The 18168-nt window shown below is 33.4% G+C and overlaps 1 protein-coding gene across 4 annotated transcripts in view; it reads right to left on the bottom strand.

The window, feature by feature from the left end:
• pros (homeobox protein prospero) overlaps positions 1–18168 on the bottom strand; it is a 237481-nt gene that overhangs the window by 112535 nt on the left and 106778 nt on the right. The window lies entirely within an intron of this gene.

The raw sequence follows: 18168 nt of genomic DNA, 5'->3' as shown, positions 1-18168 counted from the left end.
GAGATCAATATTGTGAAAACCTCGTAGTGGTGTGAGGCAGGTTAGGGAAGTCTGGCTGCCCTTCTTACGACTGCACTCTGCTGCAGTCTTTGCTTCTTCCGCTCCCCTTTCGACCTTAGGCCATTCATACTCACTTATCATCGCAGTAGTCAGTCAGGATAGAGTAAATGGAAAGTGGGGGATAATTCGAAGCCAAGCTGTGATTAACTGTATAAATGGAACGAAAACATGTCAGGCTCCTTTAGCGGCTGTAACAAATCTTAAAATGGAGCCCGTTTAATTAATCATACAGACTTGTAAATCTCAAGAAACCTTTTGTATAAGAATGTTTACGAGGGTTAAATTTCAACAGCAGATTACTTCCAAAGAAGTTCTGTTAGCAGTAAACACAGTTTTCTATTCCTCATTATAAAAAATTAAGTTATTACAATTATAATCATAGTGTATTTAAATTGAGGTAATGTACATATTTTATTCGTATAAATTTTTTAGAAAACTATTTTTAATTTACTTTAATACTTACACTGCAAACGTTCTTCTTATAAATCTTCTAATTATGTTGGTGACCACATTGATCATCTTATTCTATTCACATCAGCTCAAAATAGATATAGTTGACGATAGTCCAGTTCATTTCCTACGATTGGCTAGCCAGAATATATCTATGCATCCAGGGCCTCTATAACTCTCAATCTTGCATTGTAGAATCAACTGTAGAAGTTAGCATTTATTATTACGTCTAATGTGGCCGAAGTAAGCCAATTGTCTCTTCTTTACGATGGTAATAATTTCTTTGCCCTTTCTTAGCCTCTAGGGAATAGTTATATAGTTGTGTGGTGTATATGTGAGACCGTTAACATACGTAGGTAGCACCGCATTTCAAATTCATCTAACCGTTGTTTGGCATCTTCTGTGACATTCCAGCTTTCTATTCCATAAAGGGGAGACTAAAGGCGTATTAGAGAATCTTCATAATCGTTAAAAGAGCTTCCCATTTTTTAAATACGAGATTTATTTCGTAGTTATGATCATAGGTATTCTTTATACTGCAGCTCAGATAACATTTTCTTCACTCTTCATTCTTTGGAGACCCTGCGGCCCCTGCGCACTATCTGTCATTGTTTATAAGTTGGTCATTTACTACAATACCATCTTTTGATTCGCCAATGCTTTTCTAAAAATATCTCAGAGTACGTGGTAAATAATGCTGGTGACTGTATGAAACCCTGTCGAACTCCTTTTCTGACTGTGAAGATTTAGGAAAGGAATTTTCGAATCACACAGTTGTCTGGAGATGTAAGTTTGAGGTTAGTTTTATATCATTACCATCGACTCCTGATGTTTTTAGGATATTGATTAGTTTACCATGTGATACTTTGTCAAATGCCTTCACGAAATCAATGAAGCATGCATACAAATCGCAGTTGACATCTCCCTCTATTAGAACTTGCAAACTGAAAAATATTTTCCTTGTTGGGGTCCTGCTCTGAATCCAAATTGAACTTTACTTAGGTGTTCTTCTAATTTGGTATATATGCTTGAGTGAATGACAGAAGAAGTACTTTTAATACATGGCTCATCAAACTAATTAATCTATGTTCTTCACAATCCCTAGCGTTGGCTTTTTTGGAAAGTGGAATGTATATTAATAATAGCCAGCTTTTTGGTAAGTTAAGTTATTAAATTAAATGATTAAACGCGATCTTTTTGTATGCAACCAACGACTTTGTGGAGTGAGATGATTGGAACTGTAATTTTGATGCTGTCTTGTTTTACCACAGGAGGTCGCTTAGTTATAGTTTTTAGAGTCGGCAAATAGTTTTTTGTGGGGTGAGCTCTTAAGTAGAAATTTAGCTTCGGAATGCATTCACCGAAGAGCTCAAAATTGCCCGAAATTTTTATCTGTATTTTCTTTTGGACGCAGTCAATCTGTTTAATCTTTGTCAGTTTGTTCCCTAAGTCTTTTTGCTGTCATTTAAATGCGGATTTTATTCCATATCAGACAAGTAGCGTGATCTAACATCCGTTGTTTGTAAATCCAGTGCATTCAGCATTTGTTCTTTATTTTAATGTATGGAATTAAGTAACATTAAAACATCTCTTACTGCAAGTTTTAACTCCTCCAATTTAATTCTTCCGTCAACGTAACCTTAACAGATGTGGATTAGAGTATCATAATACCATTAAGTGCATGGACTTTGAGCTAAGTTTACTCAGGGGTTAAATAAGTAATCTGTGCAGACTATTAGAAGGGGATAGTCAACAAGGTAAGTGTTTATGATTTTTCTTATAGTCGCTTTATTTACGTATTTCTATTCGTCTTGGTTTGATTAGGAATCCTTGTTAATTCTGATAACGAGGTGGTGTCCAAGTTTTTTTCCACCAATTTTCTCCTCTCAAAATTTTCTTGAATTTTTGGTCCCAGTCGTGCATCCTTGTACTTCTAAATTTCTTATCCATGACACAAAAGTAAGTACAACAGTGACATATGCTCAATTCTTTCCTATTAATTCTTAATTCCAACTTTCAACATCTACAGGAAAACAAGTGTCTATCGAAAAAATAATAGTGTTGATTATATGTTGGTACTATACAAAAATGTATACTATGTACTGCAAGAGTGAAAATGAATTTTAAATAATTTTGCACAATGTATTTGAAACATGACTTGGTTAAAATATTTTATTTTAGTAATAGCCTACTTTGAAAACGACTTTTACCGACTGATATCGATTGTTACGGGCGATATAAGTTTGGAGTCTAATATATTCGTCTGGGGTTTCGGGAATATCTAGCACATATTTAGTGATTACCCCTATCTAAACTTAAAATGGACTCTATTAACCATTAAGCTAACATGAAGATTTAAAACTTTTAAATTTCAAGGTCTAGCAGATGCAAGAGTGAAACAATGGAGCTCCTATAATTACCAAGACTTATTCATAAAATCAGAGACATTGTGGAAATAGTAGATATAGATAATATGGAAAAATTTTTATAAAACCTGGATAGCTATAGACAATAAATAAATCTGGTTCAAATATTGTAAATAAATATATATTTATGAAGCGAAGCTTCTATACTAGCGTTGTATTACTTTTTTCTATATAGTAAAATGCTGAGGCAAGCGTCACAGAACTAACGACACAAGATGGCGCACGGCGTCGTCACGGGTAGCATGTAACAGAGAGTGCATGGCACAGAAAGAGAACTTGTAGACATAAAATGTTCAATGAGCCAATCGGATGGTGTAAAGCTGGAAGATTCCAGAAAAAAAATATATATACTACAAAAGTAAAGCTAAAGTAATATTTATCTACGGTCACTCAAGAATGACACTGTGCAAACCGTAAATAAACTTTATTCAACAATGGAGCGGATCTTAAGTACTTTGCCGCACTTAAAATCAATTAAATGTGAATAATAAATCTTTCGTTTATTCTTCTATCTGTTAACTAACGATACCTATAATATAATTTAAAAAAAGATCGAATGCTTTTCCCTAAGCCGGCAATATGCTCATAATACCATTTCAACTGTATCAGTTTAATAGTTTAAATCTTCTGCTGACGACGCCGGAGCCATTTAATCCGTTAATTTGGAGCTCGTCTTCCGTTAATACTCCCTCTGTCCTTCTCTCTCATTGCCTCCCAATGAAGAAAAAGACAAAGCCCGCGCTCCTCGAACAATGCAAAAACTCTGGTATAGGCCAGACAGAAAAATTTCATTCCGGAAATATTCCGTCAGGCACTAGCTTTGATTCAATACGGAAAGGGATTCAAAATAACGGAAAGCGCGAGGTCATTGTTTTAGTATTATTCTTTGCTATTATTATAAGATTACAGAATCATCTACGATCAAAATAAATAAATTTTGCAATAATTGTGCCAATAAGAAGTTTTCAAATATCAAAGCTGCAAAAACTGGAAATGTTATAAGGATAAACAAAATATGTAAAAGAACATTTCAATTTCGATATAAATTTTACAAATAAAATTATATATAAGAACGTTGTATTCTCTGCAAATTAATGTGAACATATCATATTTCTTCTAGTTAAATTTTTTTAACATTGGCAATACGTTTATATCAAAAAAGTTCTCATATATAAGTATTGTGTTTTGATAAATGAAGGAGGCAATTTGCTTCTTATTTTTAAAGTTTGATATTACTCCCCAAAGCGCATTCAGATTATTTCTTTGCCTAAAATATATCCATTACTTATAGAGACATTGCAAAAATGTTTGGTGTAGCCTAAGAATTATAAATAAGATTGTGAAGTGAAAAAATACACTGGGATGGTTAAGGTGAAAAGGAATGGCAAATATGGAATTAATATGACGAAAACTGCAATAAATGAAACTTTTTTAAACAAGAAAAATTAAATTATATTATAAAAAATAGCTCAAGAGCTTTAGCAAGACTTAGCACACTTTGAAGCTAGCTTTGAATCACACTCAGACTATAAACGGCATATAAAATATATGACTGCTGCCGTAAAAACCGAGACTCTTAGCCAAAAAATATCTAAGCTGGCTGTTTGGCTAGATTCTTCTTCAGGTACCATCTCCACTACGGAGGTTGGCAATCATCATAGCTATTTTAATTTTTGAGGCAGTGGCTCTAAAAAGTTGTTTTGAGCTGCATCCAAACCATTCTCTCAGGTTCTTGAGCCATGAAATTCGTCTTCTTCCGATACTTCTTCTGCCATCTATATTTCCTTGCATTATGAGTCGCAGGATGCCATACTTCTCGCCCCTCATTACATGTCCGAGATACTGTAGCTTTCTTTCTTTAATTGTTAGTTCAACTTCGTTCTCTTTACCTATTCTTCTCAGTACTTTATTGTTCGTAACTCTATCTACCCAGGAAACCCTCATAATTCTTCTATAGGTCCACATTTCAAAGGCGTTAAGTCGTCTCATTGTGTCTAGATTTAACGTCCATGATTCCACTCCATAGTATAGTACACTGTATACGTAACATTTTGTTAGGCGTACTTTAAGAGCTAATGTTAAATCTTTGCCACATAGGACTTTTTTCATTTTCATAAAATTAGAACGTGCTTTTTCGATTCTGACTTTGATTTCTGCAGTGCAGTCATTATTTTCTGTTATAAGTGTTCCTAGGTAAGTGTACTTTTTTACTTTTTCGATCTGCTGGCCTTCTACTGTCAAGATTTCGTTAGTATTATGGTTGTTTTTACAAATTTTCATAAACTTCGTCTTTTTGATATTGAGCGAGAGTCCGTACTACACATTACTATTTTACTTATGAGTCTTTCCAGGTCTTGTAAACTATCGGCTATTATTACTGTATCATCTGCATACCTGATGTTGTTAACTAAGACTCCATTTACTCTTATGCCGACTGTTTCATCTTCCAGAGTTTCTCGAATTACCTCTTCAGAATAAGCGTTAAACAATAGAGGTGATAATATGCAGCCTTGCCTGACTCCTCTCTTTATTTCCATTTCTTCAGATGTCTCTTTTTCAATTCGTACTATTGCTCGCTGATTGTAATAAAGGTTTGTTATTAGCCTTAAATCTCTTTCATCTAGGTTTTTATTTTTTAGAATTTCCATGAGTCGGTCATGTTTTACTTTATCAAACGCTTTATCGTAGTCTATAAAACAGAACAGATTGGCTAGATTAGTGAAAAATATTGTTTTTTTAATGATAGTCACCTTTTCTTACAATGATAGCGATTTCGCTTTGTGACAACGAAAAACTTACAACTTATTTTGATTAATCAAACAAGAATGAGAATATTCTGGGGCTGCTTTTCTTCTAAAGATACCAATAGAGGCAATTTTCGCAACTCGCGAAAATACAGAGAATTATTAGTACATGTATTAAAAACTGAACTATATAAGAACTTATAAGACAATCTATAACAATTAAGATTAACAATAAGATCTATAACAATTTTGTCTGATTTAGAAATATACCGAAATTTACGCCGACAACAAGATTGGTATTTAAAAGCTTGGAACAACCTAATTTACCTCAAACTTATTTGCATTTTGAAGATTCCGGATACCAGCTCTCTTAATCGAGTTTTATCTTTACGAGGAAGTGACCTGTAGTGTAGAAAAAATAAGATCAAATAAATTTAAGAATTTCAATTTTTATACACATGCCACATAAAAATAAAATAAAATCTTTTCTAGAAACTTCTTGGACTGATCTATAAAAAGGCTTTGATATTTGCTTACAAACGAAGAGATTATGAGCTCTCAAGCTATCGATTGTCAGGTTATTAGCTATTCATCTCTGTTGAACCTCGACTAACATCAACAATTGCATTCTCAAAAGCGATATTGTTTTATTTACGCATTTTAGTTTTAGAAAATTTCGATTTTTTTGAAAAAATATCTAAATAAAAATAAATCGAGATATGGGTGAGTTATTATATGATATAAAACTAAAAAATTGAATGAAAAACGTATTTTTTGGAGTTCAAAGTTTAAAATAAATTTAATATTATTTGATTTTAGACTTGCAGACTGAAAGTTGTTTTCAAAATGTCGAACAGTGTTAAAATTATTTTCCATTCTGGAAGTCAAAACGTGATTGACTTTGCAGTGGGATGGGATTAGGCTGCGATTAACACATTCTTTATGAAGACCAGTATTTTACCTTCAGTAGCGGGAAAAGGGAAAGTCAGATAGATTTTAGGCTGTGTAGAAGCAGCTAGCTAAAAGGGGTTACCAACTTTAAACTGATAAAGGGTGACTGGTGATAGTGGATACGGAAATAAAGGTGAGGCGAAAAGGAAAGCAAGTAGGACAGTAGAAAGTAAAGCAGTGGAAGTGAGGGAGAAAGGATAAGGATCCGTCAAAAGTCTTCAAGAGAAAAATATTGTAAATGATTGGAGGTAAGTCCATAGCAAAGTTGTGGTATGCTTGAGAAAGGAAGACTAGGTAAAACATCTTGTGAAGGGCCTTCTAGGGACAAAGAAACTTGATGGTGGATCGATGAAGTGCAACAGATGATTGAGAAGAAGAAAGAGGTATGGGAGGTATAAAAGATGGGAGGATAAGGATACATCTAAGGTAGCAAAGTAAGGAAAAGCTGTATGAAGTGGTAAAAACTCTCTAGAGGGTAAAAAGTTTATTCAATATTCCTACAGCAAAGGACAAGTCATAGTAATAAGGATAACAAGAGATAGTATTGTCGAAGATTTAAATATTATGAAGAATGGTAAGACAGTAGGATCTGGAACGGGATGATTACAGAAATAGCCAAGAAAGGTACAAGAACAAAGACTGCAATGGTTTGTTTACGTCAGACTTAAAAATGAGTAGTACTATGTTTGACAAATGATCGAGCTATTAGAAATTGAGAGAAAGAGAGGTAGGAGAAAACCGAGGAGAAATTGGAAGGACTGTATGGCAGAGGATTTGAGAGAGACACGTTTAAATGAAGATTGAAATAAGTGGCGAAAAAGTGTAAAGAAAAGCCACTTTTAAAAAAAGAGAAGCTAAGAAAGTTGAAGAAGAAGAAATCAAAACATGAAATATTAAACTTTTTTGGTTATAGATAAATACATACATGATGAATATCTTTAATTTTTAAATTAAGTTCTTTAAAAGTAGAAGATCGATATAATAATATTAAACTGAAATAATTTAATGAGTTTAAGTGCAAGAGTAAGTCATTAAAGAAAAAAACCACCCTTCGAACATAAAAAGTGCGTCTTCACATAAATTTTAAAGCGAATAAATAGAAAAGCTGCAACACATCAAACGCTAAAGAGAGGCCAAAACTTTTTTCCGTGTATTGAGTGAATATACTGACCCTTGGCTTGTTTTGTATGAAAAAGTACTAACTGCGAAACGCTCTTTTTGCTGCCAGCTATACATCCTATTTCTAATTAGCATATACGAGCAACGGCCCAGTGAAAATTAGTTTTGATCATTCAGTGTATTGATGAAACTGATGGATGCACAAACTTTTCTTTGCTGATGAATAAAATGAAAACGGAATAATAGTATTATAGATTAAAACTAGTAAACAGGGACGTATGCAGGTAACAATAGCTTGAAAGTTTTTGATGTGACTGTGTTCTTTTAAACATTGAATTTAAAAAAATTTCATAACAAACAAATATTAACCAAAGAAAAAAACATTAGCATTATTTACACATATACGTGACTTATTGTAAGTTACCTTTAAAAGCTGAGGAAAACTTTCCATATCGTCTACCAAACGTGGATTTGGTATAGGCTTTTGACTCTTCAATTCGATTCTTTTAATCTTTTAGCAGCGTTACATTACTAACTATGATAATACTTTTTCGTGATTAATTGTTTTTAGAAACGTTCCAGGGAGAAGATCAAGAGGAAGACCACCAACTAGATGGTCCAACCAAATTAAGAATTCAGCTGAAAACTCATTCTGCGAAGCTCTCAAAGCAGCAGAAGATAGAGACCAATAGAGAAATATTGTTAGGAATATTGGAAGAAATCACGATCTTCAATAATGGGGAAATAACAAGAAGGAGACATTACTAAGCATCTCTCTCCAATGGCGCTACAGCTCAAATCGGGCCTTAACCTCCTCCAAACTATGCCTCCAACCTTGTCGGTCCCGCGCCGATCTTCTCCAGGTTCTCCCGTCTAGCAAATTTTGCGCGTCCGCTGCCACTTCATCCTCCCATCTTTTCCGTGGCCTTGCTTTTGGTCTTGCGCCCTGCATTTTACTATCTAGAACTCTTTTCAGCAATCTTTCTGTCTCCATTCTTACTACATGACCAGCCCAGCGAAGTGTCTGAAGTTTATCGAATTCTGGGATCGGTGTCCCTTTGAACAGTTGGTAGGGTTTATGGTTGTACCTGGATCTCCATATTCTGTTTTCGTTAATAGGTCCCAATATCTTTCTTAGGACTTTTCTTTCGAAGACTTCCAGTTTTCTTTTTGTCTCTTCTGTCATCACCCATGTCTCGCATGCATAACATATTATTGCTTTGATAATAGTTTAGTAGACCCTGATTTTCGATCTCCAATATGTGTGTTTTGGAGCCAAAGACATGACCGAGTGAAAAATAAGCTTTGTTTCCCTTTACTATTCTTCTTTGAAATTCTGGTTCTTCTGTTCCATTCGTGTTTAATGCAACTCCTATTACTAAGCATTACTGGTTTTTAATGTTCAGTTTATTTAAAAGATTATTTACAAAAGATGTACAATGCTGTAAGCACGAAAAAATTAACGATCTTCCTGCATAATCAGTTTCTATTATAAGCTTGCGTCGTTTTTCATATGTATTCTCCAATCTCTCTGAAGTGATTGCAACCGGGAAACAACTGAAGCGCTAAATTGAAGATCTACGCCAACAATGCAGAAATACTATTCGTTTCCGTGTTACTTCGGTAAAATGCATTATTTGGTTTATCCACAAATATTTTATCGATTTTAATGAACCTAACGTATGTTTTATTGTTTACTTGGATAGTACAGTTGACAATGTGTTCTTTGTATTTAGTATGAAGATGATTTAAATAAAGAAAAGTGCAGTGTTTTTGTGCTCTTTGATTGCTAGGACGTAAGAAACTCATATTGAGTGTTACTACAAGTTGACAGATTATATGCCCATTGTCATTTGTTTTTTCGTGTAAAATTCCTTTTCCGTTTTTAACTAGGTCCTTCAAGAATCCTTCTTTCCCCAGCTGTGCGTTTGCATCTCCTAGCATGTCTTTTGTTGGTATTTCGTTGCATGCTTTATTTAGGTTTTCATAAAATTCATTTTTTTCTTATACATAACTTATATACTTTTCTAATTAATATTTTATAGACGGTGTATTAAAATTACACGGGTTTTTTAACCAGAATTATGCACGCCAAAATAATTTTTGAACTGTCTCTTCTTAAAAGCGGGCGGAAGTATAATTTTAAGACCTGTTGAGTCATTCTTAGCTCATCAAAGAAACAAAAAAGTTAATGCATGTTGTCTTGTGAGCGATCTATTCAATGAACTGACTAAAAATGGTTCTTCATTCATTATTAAAGTCACACTTGGTTGATAGGTGAATAAGTGCCTACGAAACATATGGTTTTGGGTACAACCGCGGTCGGGGGATTATAACTTTCTTGTTGTTTAAACGATAAAAATATAACTACAGTTTTTTTAAGTAAGCAACAATGATAAAATTGTTTTTAAAAGTAGCAACTATAACAAAAAAAGTATTTGTTATTTCATGTACCCGCATATTCTTGCAGTATACTTGTAAAAGCAACTGTTTAGAAGATAATATGACCGGTCTTTGAGAGAAACACTTGTTAACATCTTTCTTAGTCAAAAACATACAAATCATACATTTTTATTTATAAAAAATAAGGAATTATACAGCAAAGTAAAAATGGAAACCATAACATTAAGAAGATTTTGAAACACTTATAAGAAATAATCCAAGGAGAATAACAGTGCAATACAAAAGACTTTATTAGAAAACCTTTAGAAATAAATACAGCATGACAACACTAATAGACAAGACGAAAAGCTTGGGTTTTTTTCGGAAAAATATTCCCATGAGATTTTTTCTCATAACCACTTTCATGAGATACCCCAAAATAAGGTTCAAGACGGCCAGGCGAAAAGTTCTCGTGGCAGTGCGGGCGCTCATTTATTAAATGAGACTTTAAACCAGCAAACATTTGTGCCATAGATCTTGATTCTCTTTCTTATGACGTCGTAGTCCGAGCTCCGGTTTTGTCATAAGCGCTTCATAAAGCTTCATTAACGATAAAAAAAATAATGTTTTAAAATTAAATAAGCTCAAAATACTTTTTGGGAAATGCCTGATGCCTGATGTTCATGGTTCTAAGATCTTCTTTTACTCAGCAGGATGTTGCTACCGATATTAAAAGAAAATATCAACATGTCAAGAACATATAATATCACTTATATAATACAACTTACACTTATATGATAAAATTATACAATAATTTTTTTCCTCAGCTCTCAGGAGGAGTTCTAAACCGGACGTACTGCAGCTACTTGGCTCATTGTATGTCTTCCATTTTTTCATAATACCCATTCTATAATTCTGGATCGCTGTACCAGCTTATACAAGTCCAGTGGATAGGTTCCATGTATATTTTGAGTTACTTCGTTGTCACCAAAAAGTGTTAAATCTTGCGATTTAATTTCTAGCATTCATGCAACATATGGCTGGCTGTATCAGGTTTTCTGCTACAGAGTCTGCAGGTCAAGATTCCATGAAACAGATGCATTGCATGCAGGTGTTCTTTGACACATTCATTGCGCATGTTCAGTAATGAAGCCTGTTATAAATCTGAACTGATTCCTGCATATTTTAAGAAGTACTTCAGTACATTTTCGTCCAATAAACAGCTTGCCTTGTGATTAACCGGGCACAGTTTTCCAGTGCGAGTTTTGCTGTCTTCAGATCCAAGATTTTTTTCATCAAGGACGATTTTTGGCATTTCTACAGCCATCTCTGAAGCGAAGCATGCATTTTCTAGCTGATGCTCTTCTGTCAAATGTGCATCAGATTTTTCAATACCATATATTCCCCGATGACCCGGAATCCACACCAGTGTAATACTATTATGTTCCGTCAGTCCGTCTAGTGTATGATTCCCACACTAGATCAGAGTCCACTTTAAGGCTTTTAAGAGCCCCATGGCTGTTTTGCTATGTGTGCGTATCTTGATCTGCCTGCTTCAGATCGAAAGCCCTTATGTTAACTTTTCTTGCACACTATAAGATTGGAAAAGTCCCAGTTTTAGACCCATCGTATACCAGGTAAAACAACTCTACAATCACTTATAATTTAATCACGTAAGTATGAATAAAAGATTAATGTTTGATATCGATGTAGAAATAATATTAATATAATTCAAAGCATTAAGTTTAGAAGGTAGTATATGACTAATAACTAGTGGATACCATAGCTCAGTAACTAGGTACTGGTTTACCAATCCGGACGGCCAGGGTTCGGTCCCGATAGACACGAGAAAATTTTCAATTAATAATTTAACTGAGTCACCACCATGCTTCGGAGGGCACGAAAAGTTGTTGGTCCACGCTACGTAAGTAGTTGTAAACACTAAAACCTGACCCAGAAGGTTACACGAATAACAGACATTTCTGGAAGATAACGAAACTTTCAACCGTCTGTCTTTCTGTCGGTGCCATAACTCTTGAAGGAAAAACTTGGAGACTTAAAACTTGGTTCGTTTTTCTTGATCGCAAGAAAAGATCCAACTAAATTTTGATTCAATGGGTCTTCTTCTTATATCTTTAAGCTTTTTTTCTTGAAGGAAAAGTACCAAAGCTTTGAAACTTTGTACGTAGTTTCTTCTAGTAGTGGTAGACAAAACCCCATTGAATTTGAGGTAAATAAGTTTTGTTGTTCTTATATTTTTAAGCCTTTTTTCTTAAAAGGAAAAATCCTTCTTGGTACATTTTATCTTGATATTATGTTAAAGAATTTGGTCTGGTTGTTCGATATTCCGTTGCATCGGTTTATTTTATAGCAAATCGAGAAATCTAAGGCAATACGGAAATAAAAGAATAAACGTTAATTTAATTGGATACAACTATAAATTTAATAATCGCAATACGTTGCTGGAAATGAACAAAATTAGATAAAAAATGGTGTATATTGCACCTACGGGTTTGGATTAACTCTAATATCAACAGCGCAAATAACGAAGTTAATGAATATTAGATCCTCTTTCCAATTATTTGTAGTGACTGAAATTTATATAGTACATGTGATGCTCGGTTTTTAAATACAGTTAAAAATCTCTCAATATTTCACGAAAATATTTAAAATTATAGTGAAATAAACGACATGTCACTCAACACTGAGGAGTAGGCAGATTGAGACCTCAGTGCCGTTTGACGGTTCTTTTATTTCTACAGAACAAGATACTGATACGTTACGAGTAAGGGGAGTAGGCAGATTAAGACCCCGGACTCAAAAGGAACCACATCCCTCTTGATAATGGCTCCAAAAGTGCCGAAACGTCGGGTTTCGGCACAATTTGTTACTTTTACATGTAGATAAAAATAAAGAAATGAATTATATTCACAAATGGTTTTTTTTGTGAAACAAACAAATTTGTTTCGTTAGCAAAATTCATGGGAAAAACCTTTTACCTGCTTTTTTCATGGGTTGAATAAACCAAATATAAGCGGTTATCGGTTTCTATTCTCTTTCACATCGGTTGTAAAAACCTCTGGGAAATTTGCTGAAAATTAATTATGCAGGTCCATTGTTAATTTGTTTATCGAACACAAAATTGAGAAAGTTGATAGTCAATTTTGAAAACTCAGTAATGGTTGGATTTTAAAGGACTGAAAGATCTTTGGTTGAAGACAAGAGAGTGGACGGAGATTTCGCTTATCTTCGACTGAAATACACTGTTGCCATTGTGTTAAATAACTTTTAAATAGCTTAATATACATTTTGTCATATTCCGTAATCTTGCTTATCCAATACTTGATGATTATCAACAATAATAAAAGCTTTTGCAAAGCTGCAATCGCGTCCTGGGTGGAAAGATTTTTTTGAAAGCTGAATTGCTTCTTTGAAATTAAATTATTATTTTCAATAAAAGATTCGAACCTTAATTTAATTACCCTTTCAAAAATCTTTATAAAACTTGTAGTACCTAGCGAATATTGGTCTTTAGTTACATGCGGTCGATTTTTCGCCAATTTTATATTATAAAGGTTTAATGATAGCTGCTTTAAATTGTTTCGAAAAATGATCCTGTTCAATGGACAAAGTAAATAAATAGACTAAAAGATCTGCTATGCTTATGGCTATAATTTTGACTATGCGTATTTGCTTCGTCTATGTTATATAATTCAATTTATTTAATATAATAGTATAGGTATATACAGTCAATGTTGGATGATGCATTTTATATGTTTCAATAGGTATGTTTCTGTTTAAAATATCTTCCAAATAGAATGTCAGTATGAAATATAATTTACTTTGAATTCAAAACAATTAAATATGTTTACCATTTGAATACTCAACAGTATAGTATTTCTTAAAAGGTCGCGCATGTATTCCCGATATTTAATATCAAAACCTGTAAACCCCAGAATAAAACTAATTGTCTATTAGTACAGGATGAGACCATAAAAAAAAAATTATCGCGTTAGTTCGCAATATTACATATGGCTTTATGTTATGCTTTTTAATATTGAATACTAAACAGAAATATTGACATCAGTAACATGTAGAAAAGCAACATATTTTGGACCCATGATGTGATAAAATAAATATAGTCATATCATGGTGCAAGGAAAAATTTTGAATCAAAATTGTTGTTATCTATCGGAATATTTAGATTGTCTGGCAAATATTAAATTAAATTAGTCATTCGAAATCACGCCTTATAAGTGGTGAAATGTAGCCGAAATCACGTGCCCATCATGAATTCTAGGATATCTTGAATTCGATCATTGACGGTCCATAAGAAAATATGTTTTTTTCTGGGTTACTTTACATTATAACAATAGATATAGAATATAATATTTCTGCTTATAATATTAAAAATAATACATTAGATCGAGTTTATAAAATAAGTTTTTATTCACCTTGAAGAGAAGAAAGAAGGAGCTGAAGAATTACTAGACGTGGAAGGTAAACAAAGAAGAACAAGAACAAATGACTGTTTTGAAGAAGAAGATTCAGATTATAACAGAAAGAAAAAAAAGAGCATATTTACCGATGCAACAGGGACACAGAACCCGACAAGCAGATGTTGAATATAAATTACTACGTAAGGAAGAAAAGAAAATCCACCGCAGAAAGAGAGAAATTATGAACAAAGAACTTCAAGAACTACAAGATCTAAGTAAGCCAATAGAGACGAGAAAATTTTACCAGAAACCAAACAAAAGCAAAAAGGAATTTAAAGAAAAGAAGTAAAGAGATAAGGAGGGTAATATATTGACAGAACAGCAAGAAAAACTAAGAAGATGAAATTCCTGAATGTGACCGAAAATGTTTAAGATTATATTGATATATTCGTAATAATCCAATTAACGTTTTTTTTAATATTGCTTTCAACACGCTGAATAAAAATAAAATTCTCCGCTACGGACACGCTTCTTGGTAAAACTCTAGGGATAGTTAAATTAAAAGATCACGCGTATGACTCCTTTCATTATTTCTTTGCTGGAGTTATAGTAGTTGATAAAACTACCTCAGCAATGACGAAAAATGACGATACAAAAACACTATTATAGTTGGTGTTTTTGCCATGTTATGTGCTTAACTTTATTCATATGTGAATTATACAGATATTGAAACCAAATAATCGTAGGAGTAGATAAGTTTAAGATTTAGTTTTAAATCCACATCCGATTTTTCATAAACATAATTCAATAATATCTGTTTCCAGCTGGTCCTTTTTCAATTTATCATAATAATTTCTGTTTCTATAAATATCGAAACCCTTTGGTAACAAAAGAGATAAATGCAGATGCAAAACTCCTTAAGCAGATGCGAGTATCATTTTCCAAACCTCAAAATAAATTCACCCTTTTACTTACAAAACAAATTTTGCATTTTCAGACATTCAACAGCTACCTGCTCCTTATGAATGTCTTTACGATTTTAAAAGATTTATTCTTCAGATGTGGCGAAACATCGCTTGAAGAACTTAAAAGGGTTTTCGAAGAAAATAAATGTTTTTAAAATTTGTAGACAGCTGTCCTTGAATAAGGTAGAAAGCTTGTTTTGTATTTTGTTTGTATCAAGTAAGACGAAAACTTGAAATGTTACATTGTTGCAGAAAACATATGTACCTACTTGAGTTTACGTCATTTCCCACTTATATAATGTAATTAATTATTGTCTATCATATCTCGTATTTAGTTGAGACGATCAGGGTGTTTTTGAATATAAAACGTAAAAGTAAATTAAAATATATATTTTACGCTATATTAAAAAATGTTGCTTGCCAATAAATTTATAGCATTATGTAAAAAATTTTTAGAGTCTAACAAAATGCATTCATTAAAAAATCTGAAACTGCTTTCTTGTGGCAGGTACACCTAAACAGATCACCAATTACAAACTTAAATGCACTCGTATATCGTACAAACTTATCACTACAATACAAACAGTGATTTTAAAATAGACCCAGAGAAATTCCCTAACTGTCAAAGACTGAACTACAGCAAGCATATTATTAGAAATTAGAAATTAGAATTAGAAATATATTTTATGGTCACTGAATATTGTATGGACAACGCTTACAAAAAGTCAAAAATAACAATAACAAATACAATTTACTGAAATTATGTAAATGTTTCTTAAGTTGTTATTACATATTGTATTATTTTTGATATGTGATTTTTGCTGGGTCAAATGACCAACTAATAATCTCCCATAAGCTTGTAGTCTATTACTAGTTGTAATTAACAGACCTTGAGCAACATAAGATTCGCAGACGACACCGCTGTTTTTTATAAAGCAAGCATTTATAAAAATAAAAAAATCGGTTGCCTGTAAAGTCGGTTTTACGGGCGAAAATTTTACGTGACAACGTCTTTTTCTCGGTAGAATATTTATTGATATGAATATTATTAAATTGCACAATAGGAACAAGGAATTGAATGAAAATAAGAATTGCACAAATTTTAACTATAGAAATATATTTTGTTTACTAAAACATTGTACATGTAAATTTAAACTTAACTAATTTCTATTTTAGTGATTTTGTTGAGGATAGGACGATGATAGGAGAAATATGAAATGAAAGGAAGTGTTTCTGCTGTAATGTATCTTGAACGCCAAGAACGCTCGAGAAAGACAGAGACACAAGCACGGAAGCACGCACCGATTCAACGCGCCTAATTCTCTAGTGCTGCGCGCGCAGCGGACCGATCATGTTTGAGTGGGAGAGAGACGCAAGGCATTCGCCGGTCCGGCGGGCCTCTCTCGTTCGGTGACTCCCTGTAACAGACGTGAGCGGGCGTTACACTTTTTCATGAATGACTCCGAGCCACAACCTAATTTAAGACGTTGTCACGTCAAAACAATGTGTGTTAATCGACACCTTCCTCTGGAGCTGAGGATAAGAGCCTTAAGATGCTACGTGTTCTCGAGTTTGTTGTCTCAAATGGAAAGATGGACACTAAAAATAGATAATATAAAGAAGTTGGAATCATTTGAGATGTGGTGCTATGGAAGGATTTTGAAAATACCATGGACCCAAAGAATTACAAATGCAGAAGTACTAAGAAGGCTACAAAAGGATTGCGAGGTCATAAAGCACATCAAAGCCATAAAGCTGGAATATTTAGACCACATTACCAGAGGTGCGAAATATGAGATATTAACGCTCATAATGCAAGGTAAAATCAAGGGTAAAAGATCTATAGGAAGACGAAGAATTTCCTGGCTAAGAAACCTAAGCGAGTGGTATAGTTGCAGCTCAGTAGATCTTTTTAGAGCAGCCGCCAATAAGGTACGGATAGCTGTGATGATAGTCAACCTCCGATAGGAAGAGGAACTACAAGAAGAAGAAGAATTAACAGATTATCATCTGAGTTACAGTGGTGAAAAAGTCCTGCATGACCTTACCAAATACATGAAAATAGAAGTTTAAGGCATTTACATTAAATATTTTTTAACCATTTACTATCTACATCAAACCAGCACTTAAAGACAATATTATAAAATGGAAACACAGCAAAAATTTTGATTAATAAAAAAAATGTAGTTCGAAAATTTTTTATTCAATATTACAAAAATTGGGCTATTTACATCAAGACAATATTGTACATCACATTGAAGTAATTTAAACTAATTTTAATATTTAATCAAGCAGCTTTTGTTTTTAATAACTAGTTCATATATTATTTGGGCATGGAATTTATTAATTTTTGCAGTTCCTCCATGGAAATACAGTGATGCCAAGCGTGAATTACAGATTCGATTAATTTCGTTTTATTTGTGAGTTTGCTTTTCGAAATGATGTTTGATATCCTTTGCCACAAATTCTCGATGGGATTGAGGTCCGGGGATTGCGCTGGCCAGTCCATCCTATCAATTTCATTACTCTCCATCCAAGCTTTAACCAATTTTGCTCTATGGCAAGGAGCATTATCATCCTGAAAAATAATTTTTTCTTCGCCAAATAGGTCTTTTCCACTACGCCGCATCTT

The sequence above is a fragment of the Diabrotica undecimpunctata genome, chromosome 5, assembly GCF_040954645.1.
Source record: "Diabrotica undecimpunctata isolate CICGRU chromosome 5, icDiaUnde3, whole genome shotgun sequence".
Lineage (NCBI taxonomy): Eukaryota > Metazoa > Arthropoda > Insecta > Coleoptera > Chrysomelidae > Diabrotica > Diabrotica undecimpunctata.
This window is presented reverse-complemented; position numbering and strand designations above follow the sequence as displayed.